Source organism: Euphorbia lathyris, chromosome 6, assembly GCF_963576675.1.
Source record: "Euphorbia lathyris chromosome 6, ddEupLath1.1, whole genome shotgun sequence".
In the NCBI taxonomy this organism is placed as follows: domain Eukaryota; kingdom Viridiplantae; phylum Streptophyta; class Magnoliopsida; order Malpighiales; family Euphorbiaceae; genus Euphorbia; species Euphorbia lathyris.
This window is the reverse complement of record NC_088915.1, coordinates 89,741,420-89,761,189: the sequence shown is the minus strand read 5'-3', so window position 1 is coordinate 89,761,189 and position 19,770 is coordinate 89,741,420.

The window sequence follows — 19,770 nt, the reverse complement described above, 5'->3', positions numbered from 1 at the left end:
GGTTGAACCCAAAGAAGTGCTTCTTTGGCGTTTCATCGGGGAAAATCTTAGGCTATGTGATCAGTAACAAGGGAATCGAGGTAGATCCCGACAAAGTGAAGGCCATACGGAAAATGCCGGCACCAAAGAATGAGAAAGAAGTGAGAGGATTTCTGGGACAGGTTCAGTATATCAGTCGGTTCATAGCATGACTCACTGCGATCTGCGAGCCGATCTTCAAGCTGCTACGGAAAGATCAACCCACGGTTTGGAATGATAAGTGCCAGCAAGCATTAGAGAGTGTTCGGAACTATTTGTCTAATCCACCTGTTCTGAGACCGCCTAAACTGGGAAGACCGCTTCTCCTTTATGTGGCGATCGAGGAGCGGTCTATTAGAGCAATGTTGGCTCAAGAAGGAGACACCGGTGTGGAGCACGCGATGTATTATCTAAGTAAGAAGTTCCTGGAATACGAGCTTAAGTATAACATGATCGAAAAAACATGCGTGGCAGTAGTATGGCTAACAAAGAAACTACGACACTATTTTCAATCTTACAAAGTGATCATTATTTCCCGGATGGATCCTGTGAAGTATCTGTACCAAACTCCGTCTCTAACAGGGAAGCTAGCTCGATGGTTGTTGCTTTTGTCCGAATTTGATATCGAATATGTAACGAAGAAGGTTGTCAAGGGGAGAGCCGTAGCAGAATTCCTGGCCAACCAACCTCTGAACACAGAAGAGGAAGAGATAAACTATGATTTGCCCGATGAGCACTTGAACGCAATAGAAGTTATACCATGGAAAATGTTCTTCGATGGAGCAGTCAATTCGAATGGAGCCGGAGTAGGAGTGCTACTTATCTCACCGGAAGGAGAAAGGATACCAATGGCGAAAAAGTTATCATTCCCTCTTACTAACAATATGGCCGAGTATGAAGCATGCATCTATGGGTTAGAGTCGCTAACGACATTGGGAGCATCGTATGTGGAAATCTAGGGCGACTCAAAGCTGATCATCGAGCAGGCACAAGGAAACTGGGAAGTGAGGGAAGAAAGATTACGTCCATACCTAGACCAGCTAGAAGGGTTGGCACAAAGATTCAATGAATGTCGTTTTTATCACATTCCTCGAGCACAGAACCAGGCAGCGGATGCTTTGGCCACTTTGGTGTCAGTTTGGGACAACCCTCGGAACCTCGCCTCGAAGCCTTTGGTATTGAGGAGGTCTCACAAACCATGCTACAAAGATGTAATGTTATTAGGGGCAGATGAAAAGCCGTGGTATTTTGATATCGTAAACTTCATACAGAGCGGAACATACCCGGCAGAATCGGAACTTAGAGACCAAGCTGTGATTAGAAGGTTAGCTCAGCAGTTCGTCATCCACAACGACTTGCTTTACAAAAGGCACACCGATGGTTTACAACTAAGGTGCTTGGATGCGGGAGAAGCCCGCGAGGCAATGGAATCAGTACACTCGGGAATTTGTGGAGCCCATATGGGAGGAGCGGTGTTAGCAAAGAAAATCATAAGGCAAGGCTTCTATTGGCTCACCATGGAAAAGGATTGTAACGATTATGCGAAGAAATGCCATGATTGTCAAATCCACGGAGATTGTAGTCATCTACCAGCCATGGAATTACATGTGTTAGCACCTATTTGGCCATTTGCGGCTTGGGGCATTGATATCATCGGTGAGGTGAGGCCTAATGCTTCGAATGGGCACAAATTTATTGCAGTCGCCATTGATTACTTCACCAAGTGGGTAGAGGCAGAGTCGTTTAGCAAATTGGGATCCAAGCAGATGAGAAAGTTCATTGAGAAACATTTGATCACCAGGTTCGGAGTGCCTCATCACATGATTACGGATAACGGGGTCCAGTTTCAGGGGGAAGTAAGAAGTCTCTTCCAAGAATACGGTATTGAGCATCATAGATCTTCTCCTTATCGACCGCAAGCTAATGGGGCAGTAGAAGCCGCTAATAAGAACCTTAAAAGGATTCTCGTAAAGACAGCAGAATCGCACCGGAATTGGCACGAGCAGCTTCCGCTCGCTTTATGGGCTTATCGCACGACGGTTAGAACATCAACTGGGGCAACACCGTTCTCCTTAGTGTATGGGGCAGAAGCAGTCCTGCCAATTGAGATTGAAAAACGATCGTTGAGAATCGCAGTAGAAGCAGAGATTCCCGAGACGGAATGGGTAAAGAAGCGGTATGAATAGTTAGCATTGGTGGACGAGAAAAGGATGGAGGCCCTTTACCATGTGCAGTTATATCAGCGAAGGATGGCCCGAGCCTTCAACAAAAAGGTCAAGGCCAGCCCTATCAAAGAAAGGGATATGGTGATAAAACAGATCCGCGTGACGCACACCGACTCGAGGGGCAAGTTTAGGCCAAACTGGGAAGGGCCGTTCTTCGTGAAGAGGATACTAAGCAAAGGAGCGGTGAAGTTAACTACTATGGACGGCATGGAGTTCTCCGAACCTACCAATCTGGATAGGCTTAAGAAATACTTTTCGTAAAAAAAAAAGCGAAAGAAAATTCCCGATAGGTTGAAAACCCGCAAAGGGCGGCATATGCAACAATAAGGGACATCCCAATGGGTGAAAACCCGAAAGGGCACTCATTTGAAAATTCCGGGATAGTAAAAGGAGAGATGAAAAATCACCGGGATTTGAAAACCGAAAAAAGGCAAGTCCTGGTAACGGTAGTTATATCTTGAGCAATTACAAAAATAATGTATAAGAGGCTAAGTATTTCTGTTGTTTGTAAATAAATAAAGGCATGAATATATTTGAAGAGAATGATTGGAATCATCATAATCTACTGAATGCATGGCAATACGAATCATGAGTTATACATTTCCTACTTTACTTTTCACAATAAAAAGCCTACATACTATCCACCCCACTCCCTATACATCAGCTATACATCGGGGTAATCCTAATAAAAACTACAAAGCTATACATGATGAGCCTAATAAGGAGGGACATCCCAGTAGGCCTCAAAATCTCTCAGATGTGACGCCCGCTCCGCAGATAGGGCCTCCTCGGCGGCTCGAAGTCTCTCCTCAGCAGCAAGGCGTCCGGTAGTCTCCTCCCGCACCCTCTCCTCAATAGCAAGGCGTCCCGCAGTCTCTCTCCGCATCACCTCTGACCAGTGGTCGTTCCTCTCCCGATAAACTTGGCCAACCCTGGCATCAGACTCCTGCACCGACTCGCTCCGTCTCCACTCATGTGTGTGAATATCACTCTGAAAAGAAAAAAAAGAAATATGAAAAAAAAGAAATACTGGCAAGAATAAAAATCATACATACATATATGCATACATCCCACTACACTAAAATAAAGTAATAATACATACCAGATGGTCAGCGCAGCGCAAGCTGAGTCGATCTCGGAGGTAACCAGACAGCCCCACATAATCGGTGCAAGTCTCTCTCGAGGTCTGAGAAGCGTCTGAGGGGTCAAACGATACCCTCGATGTAAAGACCGGAGGAGCCATCTCGACACCAGCGTAGGCCACCCCGGACTCGTCATAACAAACAGTCGCGAAATCCCTCCCAAAATCCGGGACGGGTACGCCCAAAGGGGACCTCTCCGGTCGGGCGGCTGGAGGACTCGCCCACGTAATATGGCGGCTCACTCGCAGACGTCTGAGCTCGGGCGCCGTCGAAGAAGTCTGATAGATGAGCACTCCTCCAGGAACCCTCCTGCAAATAGAGACACAATAAATACCACTAACTATCTCGTAAATAAAGATAAATAGGCCGAACCACTCACCGGGACCTCCTCCCGACCAAAGACTGCAGCGACAGCCTCCTGCGAAAACACGTCTGCCACAGGGTCCACCTCCATCGCCGCCGCTGGGGCATCCCTCGCACTCAACAAGGTCGATAGGTAAGGAGCACGACCCTCGGTATGAACCCACACATCTCTACCAACAAAGCGGCGGGTCAAATCCTGACGAATGACCGACAAGGGCATGGTCCGCACCGCAAACATAGAGACAGGGATCTCGCCTGGTGACCAGTGCGAGGCCCTAACTCCGGTGATGCCCCGGTCACCCAAATACCAGGCCCGCACGCAACGCCGGTAACCACACTCTGCTGCTCCTGGATCAGGGTAACATACGCGTAATCGGGACCGAAGTCAAGGTCGTCCCACCTGAATTTAATCTAAAAACACAAAGAAAAGTCAGGTCTGATCAAACAAGAATCTAGCACGACTAGAAGATATTTACCTGTCCCAAAGTCCGCGAATCAATCCAATCCAGGAGCTGCGCCACCATCGGCCTCTCCTCAGTACCTAAATCGAACTCTCTCCATCGAGCCATGAGTGGGGGCTTCGGCACCCGTGGCCTGCACCGATGCTCGCTAGGAAGAATCCGCCTCTCGTAGGCCCAAACCTGCTCGTGAAAACAAAGGTTACGAATAGAAAGCGCGAAGAAGATAAAAAGGGCAAGACAAGGATGCACCACGTACCAGAAGAGCAAAAGTGTAGCCGCCGAAATCCTTGCGCTTCCGGCAAGTCAAATCCAAAAACTTGTACAGGAAAGCTAGACCTGCTCCCGCTCAATCATAGGACGCCACCGCATCCATATCGCTGAAAGCCTGAATGAGACCTGCATGAATCGTTCCGCTTTTGGTGCGGAAGATCGTCTTGCTCAAAGCATATATCAGGAAGTTGCGGACGACCAAATCAGTGTCGTCGGTCCCGCAAAAGTCCCTACGACTCAAAAGCCCCGATGTAGTGATGAAGTTCGCCGGGGTGGATTTGGCGCCTGGATAAACTCCTGGCCCAATCAAAGCAGCCAATCTAGCACGGTCAACCCGCGGGCGCATCGCATCAAAGGAAAGGGGAACCGGAGTGCTACTCCCCCGCAGCCCAGTCAATAAAGAGAAATCTCTGGGCGAGATGGTCATCTCCTCGAAGGAAAGGTGGAAGGTGTGGGTCGAGTCTACCCATCTCTCGCATAAGGCTCGTAGGCCAAAGCGGTCGCACACCCCATTGGCGCGGGGCAGCGCCAAAATAAAGGGCTCAAAGCCTAGCTCTCGCACACGGGCTCTCACCGCGGCGCCTAACATAGAGTACCACGTGTGAATATCCGTTGTAGTCCCAAAAATACCGATAAACTGGAAAGAACGAAACAGGTAAGTTTAAAGGTTGTTCCTAGGCTTGCATCTGATGAAAGCACGTTAATCTAGCTATTCTTTCGGTCAAATCTAACCTAGAGACATCTTGTCAATTTAGACCGTCATTGTGTGAAATCTCTACCTTGGGGTTGTCTGCATAGGATTTGATTAATTCTTTATTCATTGGCCTATTCGCGTACATTAGTCAAGTTTTTACTATTCACGTACATTAGTCAAGTTTTTACTATTCACGTGCATTAGTCAAGTTTTTACTATTCACGAGCATTAGTCAAGTTTCACTATTCACGTGCATTAGTCAAGTTTTTACTATTCATGTGCATTAGTCAAGTTTTTACTATTCACGTACATGAGTCAAGTTTTTTACTATTCACGTGCACTATTCATGTTTGTACTATTCACGTTTTCACTATTCGCGTGCACTATTCACATTTGTTCTTACTGTTGGCATGCATCGTTTGTAGTTTTACTATTCACATGCATATAGTTCGCATGCTTACAAAAGATAAATAAAGGTTACTTGCAAGCGAAGAAATTCATGTTTTCTAACTAAAAGTATTCTAAGGCAATCTAGAAGTTAGCATGCAAATCATGTTTAAATAGGGATACTAAAGCCTAGAATTTTAGTCAAAAGACGAGGAAGTAAGAAAGTACTTACCTGGTTACAGCGGGTCCGGCTCAGATGCGTTGCGGGGTCCTGAAAGGGGTCCACTGTAGTAAGGTTCACGAAACCCGCTTCCATGCCCTTCGTGCCATCATATTGGTCCAAATCCATCCCGAGAACAATCCAAATCAAAAGTTAGAGAGAGAGAGAAGAGAGAGAAGGTGTGGGGTTGAAATGAAACCCCACCACCTTATATAGGAAATGGGAATGGCATTTCCATAGATAGTGAAAAAGGTACGATGTGACATAAAGGTAAAAAGTAAATAATCATTTACCAGGTGTACAGACCTCCGATTTGCAGTCCGTTTCAGCCTGCGCTTCTGCCAGACAGTGACCGATAATATCAAGATGAAACTCCAGACAACAGCCAATTTTTACAGAGCAGTGGCACCAGTCAAAATACAGACCACAGTCAACAGAAAAATGATTGTTAGTTGGAATCATTCCGGACTAAAAAGATGTTCCTATCGAACCATTCAAACCTCCAAGATACTAGCTTCAGCGAGAAAATACAGACAACAGTGTTTTAAAAGAATTCAGAATCGTTAGAAAGAACCTCCGCTTTTGAGCCATTTTTACCCGCAGTCGTAGACTGGGGTTGCTTTTGAGCCATTTTACCCCGGTTGTGAATCGGGGTTGCTTTTGAGCCATTTTACCCCGGTCGTGAACCGGGGTTGCTTTTGAGCCATTTTACCCGCGGTCGTGGACCAGGGTTTGCTTTTGAGCCATTTTTACCCGTGGTCGTGGACCAGGGTTGCTTTTGAGCCATTTTACCCGCGGTCGTGGACCAGGGTTGCTTTTGAGCCACTTCCCCCTGGTCGTAGACCAGGGTCGCTTTTGAGCCATTTCCCCCCGGGTCGTAGATCAGGGTCGCTTTTGAGCCATCTTACTCGCGGTCGGGCACCAAGGTTGCTTTTGAGCCATTTTTACCCGCAGTCAACTTAGGCTAGGGTCCGTGAGAAGAACATCCGCCGGCGGCCGATTCAAAGGCAAGGACAGAAAGGATCGAGAACGACGCCGGAACGCGCATCGCAAAGGTCAGGTATTCTTCCTCCTACTCTTTGCGTGTCTCTTACTTTTATATGTTTTACATTGCATGTGTTGCGTTAGCAAAAAAACGTTTTCGAAACACACACATCACTGTCAAAATAGGAAATTAGGGGCAACTGTAGACACCGAGTCAGAGGACCTGTGACGAAAACCTTTAACAAAGCGGTCGAAGCGGTTGGTTCTGGGAAAATTTTGAAAGAGAAAAGCGTATAATAATAAAACGGTGAGTCAACGAGAATCGCAGTCATTGAGTGAACGGCTCGTGGACGCTCCACGACGTAGAGCGAGCGCCTAGCGGCAGCCGACGTGTGTCCGACGACAGTCGGACGCACGTCCGGCAGCGCAGGGCGTGCGCTCGGCGTGCGCGGGACGCTCGACGGTCGTCGGGCACGCACCCCCGACAGCCGTTGGGCGAGCGCCCGACGGCCGCTGGGCAGGCACCCAACGACGTTGGGCGGATGCCCAACAATGGTTGGGCGAACACCCAACATTAGTTGGGCGTACGCCCAACGATTGTTGGGCGTTCGCCAAACAAAAGTTGGGCGTTCGCCCAACCAGGGTGGGCGATCGCCCAACCCCCTTTGGGCGACACCCAATTTTACTCGGGCGTCGCCCAAAGTTCTGGGGATCCGTTTTCCTATATAAGGCACGGATCCCCATGCATTTTAGGGGAGGACTTTTGGGAGGAGCTTCTCAATCTAAACATTTTTAGAGAGAGAAAATCTTTTTTTGGGAAAAAACATTTTTTTTCCTAAAAATTCCAATTTTCCTAAAAGTTAAAATTTTACCAAAAACACAAAAACACCGGAAAAGCACGATTCGTGGAATCAACCGACTTCAACCGTCAATACCGAACTTGAGGTATTATCCGAGGACTAGACTCGTTTTATTTATTTCATTTATTTTATATTCTTTATTCATTTTTATGTTATAATTTTATTTATTTAGTTATTCATTTATTTATCACGTTTTATTTAATTCTTCGTATTTATTTATTTTCATCCCGTGTTAAATAAAAATTCGGTTTTGTTTTAAAATAAAAAACCTCGTTTTAATATCCCAATACGAACCGTAATCCGATTAAAAGGTAGTTCGTGTATTAAAAACGTTGTAATTATAAGTTTGAAAAAGATATTTCCGAATAACGTTTTAAAATAAAAACGTCGTTTTAGGAAACTCCGTTATAGACTATGATCCATTTTTGGTAGTTCGGAGATCCCAAACGATCGAATTATATTTAATTTAAAGCTTTTGAACGAATCTGGAAAGTTTTGGAGTGTTGCTGTAATTCTACCTTTTCTATCACTAACAGCAGATTGGCGACGGATTTTCCGTCGGTAATCTGCTGGAAACCGAAAATCACCATTTTTACCCTCCTTTCCCCACTTTTTGACATTTCTACTTGTATATATATGTATATTGTTGTGTAATATGTTTATAAAAATTATTTTTTAATCCTATAACTATTTATTATGTACTATATATTGATAATTGATTATTGATTATTGTGTAGGAGCACGCGATTACCGCCGCCATCCGGGCTATCTGTAGGGAATTATATAGGTGTTGCCTCACCGGAAGTGACAAACCGGAAACCGTAGGAATTGACAAGCCACGGAACTTACAGGCCCTAATTTCTAGCTCCCCCGCATTAGACACGCCTTGACTAGGAATCACGTAGTCTAAGTACTTCACGGGTCGGTCTCACTACACTTGATCGTCTTTGCAAGAGTAAACCATTATCCGTATACATTTAGAGTCGTTATTCATCGTGGTTATAACTTATCATACACACCCCGCTTCATAGAGTTTTAGCTACACGAATCTGTGTCGCCAATAGTTAGAAATAGTGTGTAGTTGTGTCTTACTTTACCCCAAAGTAATCACCGCTTAAATAACATACGAAACCGAGTCGTCTAATACTTGTAATTATAAATCCCGTGGATTTGATACCCGGTCTTAACCGGATTATTACTTGATACAATGGGATACACTTGCCCCTAAGTAGTCGTAGTGTCTAGTGGAGTTAGAACATTTAAAAAGATCACATCCATATTCATAGCACATTCACCGCAATACACATTTAGTCATCGTAAGAAACTCTACCCCTAGACTTTGCACCCATCAAGTTTTTGGCGCCGTTGCCGGGGATTTATAATCTCCTACAATATTAGACAAAAACGTTTCATTGTTAGTTTAAGCATTTGTAAATATCATTTTCTTTTTGTGAATAATTTATTTATTTCTTGTTGTTACTAATGATCTTTTACATGGTATGATGTCTCATAGTCGTCATCTATGGGGCGACCTCATGGACGACGAATGTTCACACCAACATTCAGCCTCGCAATTCGATGTGGTAATCTCTATGCTTAAAGATATTCAAGTGAGATTATCTAACAATGAGGCATATTGCAGGGATTTAGGAAATCAAATCGCTGGATTGGCATCTCGTATCGATTCAACCGCGGACGAATCAATTAGAGATGCCAATCCGGGTGGTCAAGATGTAGAGGTTGAGTTAATTGAGCCCTCTCAAGAGGAATCCCCAAATCATGCAGGTTGTCTCAACTGCGAGGAGCCGGAAATCCTAATCGATGAGCCGGTTATGTGCGGACCCATGGAAATGACTCCACAACTAGAAGAGTTTGAGGTTCCTTCTACCTCGGGTTATTTCACTCTCTTTGAGCTACCCAAGGAGTCAAAGAGGGAGCAAACTAAACTCTTCAATAATTTCTGTAAATATAGTTTTTGGTTTTTGTTAAATTTCTTTGAAACTAATAACCCGTTTTGCAGGTACGGGTTGTTTATTCAAGAATTTGAATTCCTAACGCGAATGGAGGCATACACCTAGGAGGAAATTCTAAGTCGAGCTCACCGACTATAAAGTAGCGCTTCTTGGGAGGCAACCCAAGCCCGAATAAGGGAGTTTTCTTCCCCAATTTTATTTCCCGCATTCTTCTTTTTCAGTCTCATTTCTTTTAAATAAAAATCAAAGAAAAACAAATCCCACCTATAATCCAAAAATAAGCCACGCGGGGTGCCATGCCTTTCACGTCCTGCACATCTGCGTGTCTGCCCCCATTTTCGCAATAAAAGACAGGTACGCGGGGCGTCCCTCCTGCCACGCCCCGCGTACCCGTGTCTCTGGCCGCAGATGCCCTAGTTTGCATCTTTTGTGCGGGACGCTCCCGTCAGTGCGCCCCGCGTGCCCCACCTGCTAAATAAATAAATTGTCCAGAGACAGGAACACGCGAGGCGCCTCCCTAAGTGCGCCCCGCGTGTTTATGTCTCTGGCCCCAACGTGCTTAAGAAGCACCTTTTGCATGGGACGCCCTCTCGGGTACGCCCCGCGTGGGGACCAGACCATCTGGGCCCTTCTTTAAAGTTAACTTTACCTTTATTTTTGTTTTTGTTTTTCTTTCTTTTCTTTTGCGACGTTTTTGGAATAAACGTCATTTTAATAACGCGGAGGGCCGTGCAACCCCGCACTTTCAGTTTGTTTTGCACTAAACAAAAACAAAAACAAAAATTAAATAAACAACGAAATAATTAAACTAATTTCTTGACTCTTAAATTTATTCTGACACACTACCTCCTTCGGAATTTGATAAAAGTTTCGTTATTTGTCGTTAAAAATAAAAGCATCGGAACATAAAGGAATGGTTTAGTTGAGAAATTTTAGTCTTGGTTTTGAAGTTAGGGAATTTATGAAAAGCCTAGGTTGGTACTAAACAAAAGCATTGAGTCTTAACCCACATGTCATCTCCATAATGAATTTCAAAAAGGCAATAAAAACGGGATAGTTGAGAATTTAGCGAAGACTTGATAGTACACAATTTAAACCCGAATCTCTGTGAGGTATTTTTGAGCCTAAAAGAGTTCGTACGAGAACTCTAATTCTTTGACTTCACTCGACTCATAGAATTTGCATCCAATACCGGGTTAAGTACACTTATTTTTGGTAAAAAAGGCAATAGATGATAAACCGAACCCACTTAGGCTAATTTTTCTTAATTTATTTTTCTCGTTTTCATTAAACATTAGGAAACCCCTTCGAGCTTATTAACCAACTTCTTTGCTAACGCCCTTATAACATTTAACCCTTTTTCCTCTTGTCCAAATACCGACAAAATCAATTTGCACCCGAATTACCCAAAGTAAGCCACGGCCTTAACAATTGAGCACTATAAGCTTTCAAAAGTCGTTTTTGTGCCTCTATCGAAACAAAGGATACAATAAAAGAGAAAAGGCATTCTCAAGCTCCACCCAAGCGATTTTGAAGTATATTTTGTAAAATTCGCCAAGGCCAAAACAAAAACACGGTGCAATCACAAAACAGTATTTTTGAACTCGAGTTTCTTTAAACTAACCACTAAAAAAGCCACCCACACTACAACCCCCCTCCGGGTTCATTTTTAATGTTGCCTAACCATATTTTAGGAGGAAAAACCCGGATGAAAATGCAAATTCAACATGATCTCGAGTAAGTGCAAAGAGGAGTGCTAAACACCGACCCCCCTAAAATTGAGCGTAAGAGCGAAATCCCTTGGTGAGGTACTATTGGGTTCTCAAAAGATAATCAACCCCCGTTAATATTGCCTATTAATCTTGATCATGGAGGTTTCAAACAAGTTTTGTACTCAATTGTTGGCGTAGGTACTTACCAAACCCTTTGCATAAAACCGTAACTTTGAAATCACGCACTTGGCAAAACCAACCTTCGGTTTGTTTCTTAATTTTCTCAATCCCTTGTCTTTCGATTTCTTTTACTTGAGGACAAGTAAAACTTTAAAGTCCGAGGAGGTTTGATAGGGGTATTTTACCCCTATCTTTTAGCGTGATTTACGGGTTGATTTTGGATAAAATAAATAAGTTTAATTACAAAAATAAAGTGTTTTTGATAAATAAGGAAATAAAAATAAATCTCGTACTTTTAGTTTATTTTCCTCGTTTTTTATTAGTTTAGGAAATAAAAATGTCAAGCTAACTCGGCTCTCAAGATTTGTATTTCAGGTACGAGAAAGGAGCAAAAATCCACTCAATACGCGGGGCGTATTATCCTGTACGCGGGGCGTGAAACATAGTGCCAGAAATAATTGCCTTATCCGCAGGCACCATGTGGAACTGACTCAGCATACGCGGGGCGTATGACACACTACGCGGGGCGTATGACACATGTCGGCAATAATTGGCCTAATCCTGAAAGTCAGACTGCACTGTCTCCCAGAGTCAACTATACCTACGCGGGGCGTACCACTATTTACGCGGGGCGTAAAAAGGCAGTTCTTCAACATAAAAGATCAGAGACTCTTTTACGCGGGGCGTACTTCAGCTACGCACGGCGTAAGGGCACCAATTCAGGCAATAAAATTCCAGAGACTTAAACACGCGGGGCGTATAATCCTCTACGCAGGGCATACTTGAGTCAACAAGACAACGAATTGGTCCACATGCAGAAGATTTCTGACGGAATGGGCATTTACGCGGGGCGTAGACCAAAACACGCGGGGCGTATCATGGGATTTCTGCACCAAATAATGTTGCTCCATGCTTGTGCTTTGTGAAATTACAAACTTGCCCTTGCTTGATGTTTATAAATAGATAGCTCTTGAACTTCATTTGATACCAATTACATACTAGAGAGCTATACTATACTCTTTTCTTTCCTTGTAATTTAGATTCAGATTTTGTAGTTAAACTCTCCCCCTCGAGAGCTTGTTTGGTTGTTCCGACGTTCCATCAAAGTTCCGCTCCATCATTCGTCACCAAGCTTGAGAGTTCCACCTCCACGACCTAGGAGACGGTTTTGAGTCCGGTTAGCTAGTTCCAAGGGCGGATTCTCCCTTTTTACTTGCTAATTAGCTTGTACTCTTCCTATGTACTAGGCTTGGTTGTATTTCATCTAAACACTTTCCATATTTATAATTTACGGCTTATAATCTCTATTTCCCTTTACGTGTTAATGTTTATTGCTTGTTTTGATATTGATAATTGATTATTGTGTAGAAGCACGCGATTACCGCCGCCATCCGGGCTATCTTTAGGGAATTATATAGGTGTTCCCTCACCGGAAGTGACAAACCGGAAACCGTAGGAATTGACAAGCCACGGAACTTACGGGCCCTAATTTCTAGCTCCCCCGCATTAGACACGCCTTGACTAGGAATCACGTAGTCTAAGTACTTCACGGGTCGGTCTCACTACACTTGGTCGTCTTTGCAAGAGTAAACCATTATCCGTATACATTTGGAGTCGTTATTCATCGTGGTTATAACTTATCATACACACCCCTCTTCATAGAGTTTTAGCTACACGAATCTGTGTCGCCAATAGTTAGGAATAGTGTGTAGTTGTGTCTTACTTTACCCCAAAGTAATTACCGCTTAAATAACATACGAAACCGAGTCGTCTAATACTTGTAATTATAAATCCCGTGGATTCGATACCCGGTCTTAACCGGATTATTACTTGATACGACGGGGTACACTTGCCCCTAAGTAGTCGTAGTGTCTAGTGGAGTTAGAACATTTAAAAAGATCACATCCATATTCATAGCACATTCACCGCAATACACATTTAGTCGTCGTAAGAAACTCTACCCCTAGACTTCACACCCATCAGGTGTCCACCCCCCGGTCCGCCTGGGAGATTAGGCCGCGGCACCTCGTCTAACAGTAGCTGCAGAAGATTTGGAGCTGCAGCAAATGGATGTAAAAATGGCATTTCTTCATGGGGACTTAGATGAAGACATCTATATGAAGCAACCTCAGGGCTATGAGTCTGATAACACTGAGCTTGTGTGCAAGTTGAACAAGAGCTTGTATGGTCTGAAACAAGCTCCAAGACAGTGGTACAAGAAATTTGACGGTTTCATGCACGAAATTGAGTTCGTGAGGAGTGAAGCTGATCATTGTTGTTACTTCAGGAAATTGAATGAAGGCTACATAATTTTACTGTTATATGTTGATGATATGCTGATTGCAGGGTCGAGTGCTCGAGAAGTGAGAAAACTGAAGAAGCAGTTATCTGAGCGGTTTGCTATGAAAGATCTCGGAGAAGCGAAGCAGATTCTGGGCATGAGGATTGAAAGAGATAGGAAGGATGGAAAGTTGTATCTCTCACAAGCTGAGTATATCAAGAAGGTCTTGATTAGATTCGGCATGCAAGATGCCAAGCCAGCTACGGTTCCTTTGGGTAGCCATTTTAAGCTATCTAAACATGACTCACCCAAGAGCAGAGAAGAGCGAGTCCAGATGGAGAGAACTCCATATGCCTCAGCAATTGGCAGCTTGATATATGCAATGGTGTGCACAAGGCCGGATATTGCACATGCTATGGGAGTTGTTAGTCGTTTCATGGGAGACCCTGGTAAGAAGCATTGGGAAGTAGTAAAGTGGATTTTGAGATAACTGAAGGGAACCGCTGAACATGCCCTATGTTTTGAGGGCAAGAAAGTTATGTTGACAGGATATGTGGAAGCAAATTTCGCATCTAGTGACCTTGACAAGAGAAGAAGTACAACCGGATATGTCTTCACATTGGGTGGTACTGTTGTCTCTTGGGCTTCAAAGCTGCAGAAGGTGGTGGCTTTGTCTACTACAGAAGCTGAGTACGTTGCAGTGACTGAGGCTAGTAAGGAGATGGTATGGTTGCAGAATATCTTGCGTGAGTTGGGAAAGGAGCAGAAGGATCCTACTCTGTACAGCGACAGTCAGAGTGCCATTCATTTGGCAAAGAATCCCGCCTTTCACTCAAGAACAAAGCACATAGAGTTGAAGTATCACTACATACTGTATCTCTTGGACAGGAAGATATTGCAGTTGATGAAGATTCCAGGCACAGAGAATCCTGCAGACATGTTGACTAAGGTTGTAACCTTAGAGAAGCTGAAGCTATGTATGGCTTCAGCTGGTCTTGGTAATTAAGTTAAAGGAATGGCACTACCATCAGATGAAGGATTTAGTCTCTAGGTGGGAGATTGTTGGGCTTATGGAGACTAATATATATAGGCCCAACTGAAGCGATGGGCCCAACTGCAGCGATCCAACTGGGTATATATGTAACCTCTTTCTCTGTAATCCGTATCTCATTCATTATAGTGAAATATCCTGGCTTGGTAGTGCCCCCAGACGTAGTCATTCTAATCAAGTGGCGAACTGGGTAAACAATTCTTGTGTGTTTGCTTATTTTTCGTTTATCGTAATTTCAATTATTCCTAACAAGAACCGCATACCCCGATCTTGATCGTTTTACTTTTTTTTAAGATGCGTGTAATGCATCTTCCGCATTTAACTTGCTTATTTACAAGCGAGTAATTAATTGATTACATGTTAAACAAGTTCACGGGCTAACTGGATATTTTATGAAAATTAAGAGGGCTATCAGGACAAATTAGGAACACAAATAATGATTAAGCCATTAATGTTTATATAAAATTTGATTTACCGAACATTTACCAATAATTCTTCGGATTGTTTACATGAAACTCACATTAGTTATAAAAATTATAATTACATCGTATCACAAAATTTAATTCTAAATATATCATTATTTATTATATATTACAAAATAAATATGTACTTATACCTTAATTTATTGATCTGAGCTTTCATTTCCTTCTTTCCTTCACTTATATATAAACACTCTTCTGATCTGAGCTCTCATTCTCTTTTCGGCGATTTCTGTAACACTCTTCTGATCTGATCTGAGCTCTCATTCTCTTTCCGGGGATTTCCGTTTTGTCCAATTACAATGGTAGTTTCTGGAGACACAGGAGGAGGAGGAGAAGGACTTAGAGGCTTGCTTATAGAACCAGAGAGACCGAAGCTATCGGTTCATCGTTTCAATCTTCTTCTTTGCTTTAAGTGGGGAAATCAGAAACAACTCCGCTGCGTCGGAGTCTCCGATTCTACTGGGGATAATAATCCCATCAATGAGCCTCTGCTGATCGCATCAAGAGAAGCCGATCTCCGGCGACCGAGGTTGTCGCGGCTCCGGATTTCGAAGCCCACCGTTGTAAGAAACTCAAACCCACAAACGAAAGTAGTGGGGTTGAGGAAGGGATCGATGCAATGAGTGAGAAGGTTATGTGTGATCTCAAAGCCTCGGTTGATAAATTGAAATCCAGGATTCTGAGGAAAGGAGTTGGTGATGAAGAGTACAAAGCTCGTCCTCTTTCCCAATCGGCGGCGGTAACAGTGGAGACGGAGGTACAAGGGAAAACGTGGAATCTGAGAAAATGACCAAACCACCTGGTCTTATGTTAAATAAATACTTTATCTTTAGCTGATATTTCATTAGTTGTGATGAATATAGACTTGATTACGGTAGATATTATAGAATGAACCATGTTCATTTCAAATCCGGGTTCAGTACTATATATTACTCATATTTAAGTTCATTTCAAGTAGATTTCATAAAAAAAAAATCATTTCAAATAGTATAATTTAAAAACAGAAAATTACAAATCCAATTAATCTTCGAGGGTCCTGTCTGTCCGATTAGCGTCTAACGTCTTTTACAACATTGGTCTGCATTTATTGAATTCTCTTCTTTTCAATACTATCTTTTGACTTCCAATACAAGTTTGAGCTAGATGTTCCAAAAAATAAAAAATCAAATTAGGACCTCAAGATGCCTTTTGCCTTTTTTGACCCTTAATTCATGGGTAAATTACATCCATTTCCACTGAACTTTACTAATTTTCATGGTATGATAATTAAACTTTAAATATCCATTTAATTTTACATTTTTTTATATTGGTCATTAAATTTTAATTAACACTTCAAAATGATTGTTGACGACTTCAGAATGAAAATGTTCAAGAATTAAAGTTGTTTAAAACGATATTTATCATGAAACCCCGTTTTTTTCAAAACCACAATTTCTAGAGATTTCTTTCTAAAAAATCATTTTTTTCTCTTCTAATCAAACAACACATAAATCACATCAAAACGAAAGAATTAAAGTTTCTTATAATATATTCAATTCTTAATTTTTTATTATTTTGAAGTTGTCAACAATTATTTTAAGGGCTTTGATTCAAGTTTCATGCCTATAATGTCAGAAAGTGTAAAAGTTAAGTGATTTTCATATTGTTGTCGTGTGACCAAGAGGTCACGGGTTCGAATCTTAGGAGCAGCCTCTTGCCAAATAAATTGGCAGGGGAAGGCTTACCTCCAGTACACCTTTGTGGTGGGACTCCTCCCCGGACGCTCGCTCAGTGGAGACACGTAGTGCACCTGGCCACCCTTTTTTATAGATATTTTCATGTTTAATTCACGGCTTAAAGCATTATTTGGTTATTGACCTATCTAAATTTTTTTATTTGACTTCTAACCTAATATTTGATCACATTTAACCCGATCTATTTCAATTACTGAAATTTCACCAAATTTAGAAGGAGATTTCATGGAAACGTAATCCTCCTAATACATGACGATATTTTGGAACCTAGACTTATAGATTTTAGTTTTGCTTTTTACTTTTTACTTTTTTCAATGTAATTAATTAGGGATAAATGTCAAATTTAACTATAACATTTTTTTATGAAGTATAGATTTAGTCCTAACGTACGAAATGATCTAAAATTAACCTGAACGTTTTCTAGCAAGATTTATTTTAGCTCTAGTTACCAATTTTTTTAAAAAAACTGGTTAGATTTTAAATGTCACATCGTACCCGTAGAATATCAATTAAATCTAAGATACTTAATTTGTCACTAACACATTACTAAATAAACTTATTCAAATACTATTATATTAAAAACTAATTCTCCTACATTCACATACAAGTTAATCATAAATTTTTTTTTGCCAATGTATCTTAAATATTTATTGTGCTACTAATATAATTACAATTAATCAATAAAAAATAGAACAAAACTGCATCGGTTTATCGACAAACTTGTTTGGAAGGTTTTGATGTAACATTTAAGTAAGAGCCAAATTAGTTTTTTAAATTTTTTAGTAATGTATGACTAAAATTGATCTTACTTAGAACTGTTACGGTTAAATTTGCATAATTTCATACGTTAGGACAAATCTGCACTTCATAAAAAAATGCATGGATCAAATTTGATCCTTATCCAAATTAATTATTTTCACTTAAGAAAATTTGTGACACAAAAAAAAACTATAAACCGTGTCACGTGTCAAGTTTAAATGTCAAAATATCATCACTTGTTAATGTGATAATAATTCTTTCAAATCTTCATTTAAATTTGGTGGAATTTAATCAACTGAGATAAATAGGGATAAATATGACTAAATAATAATAGGTGAGGTAAAATGAGAAAATTTTGAATAATGCCAAAATAGTGGTTTATGCTTAATTCATTGGCTCAATGTGTTATTGGTGTATTTAAAATTTTATCATTTGACTTTTGGTCTATTATTTGGTCACATTTGGCCCATAAACTATCACAATTTGTGAAATTTCACCCAATTTAGATTGAGATTTGACAAAACTGTTATCCCCTCATATATAGTGATATTTTGACATATGAATTTGATACGTACCACGTCTTGAAGTTTATTTTCCACATAAACTCTCTTATGTGAAAATAATTAATTTGATTAAAAAAACAAATAAAAATAAATCTGTAAACTAAAATTTATCAAATTTAAGTGTCTAACTATCGTCACGTGTAAATAGAATAACAATTATGTTAAATCTACATTTAAATTGGATAAAATTGTACCAATTGGAATATGTCAGGGATCAAATGTAACCAAATAATAGATTAAGGGTTAAATAACAAAAATTTGGATATATCGATGGCCAACTAGTGATTTAAGCGTAATTCATTTTGATATGAGTTAAACCGATATTCACCCTCAACTTTAAAGTTCATTTTGATACTTAATAGTAAAAAGCATTATGAAGCTTGATAATTTAATTTTTGGTTAAACCCTTAAACTTTGTTAATATTAAACTTCTTATTTTTTATTTTCTATTGTATTAAGTGTATCATAAAAATATTAGGTTTGAACATAAAAACTCGGTTAACAAAGTATTATTCATTTTACATGCGTTTAAAATTTTTATTTTTCACAGTTTGGAACCATTTTTTAATATGTAATATGGTTATAGAAAAACTATACAAACTTTAATTTAAATTATAAAAAATATAATTTTGAATACAAATAAAATGATCGTCTTTTTAACTGTATTAGATATTTGCAGCTAAATAATTTTGATAAGTAATAGTTTAATGAGACAAAAAAAGAGGCTTAATATATCTTGCGATCCTGAACTTGTTCCAAAACATCAATTGATCCCTGAACTTTAAAATTGTTTTATTGACCCCCGTATCTCTTTAAAGTGAACATTTAACCTCTTAAAATCCATGAGGCAGAGTAAAAAAAGATTTTGGAAAAATTAAAATTTATATATTTTAAATAAATTTAGGGACTAATAGATAACTTTAAAAATGTTCAAAGAACTAATAGGTACATTTTAAAGCGTCATTTGGTCACTTTAAATAGTTTATGGGTAAATAGAATTTTTCAAAGTAAAAAGACGTACAGTTGGCTTTTTTTGGACAAATATAAAATCTAAAATTATATTAAGCTAAAAATAAATGATTAATAGCTTAATCATGAAAATAAAAGGGTTAAGGTACAAAAATATCAATAACGTTTTGGATCAAGAGCAATTTTACTCCCAACGTTTAAAATGATGTAATTTTCTCTCTAACGTTGACAATGAAGAGTAATTTTACCCCTGACGTTGACAAGTTGGATCAATTTCAGACATTATTATAAATATATATATATATATATATATATATATATATATATATATTGTTCTTTATTTTATACCAATTACACGTTTATTGAGTCTAAAAAAAGATTTCATATTTTTTATGATTTAATAATAGATTTAAAAATTAAAATTCTTAAATTCGGCGAAATAT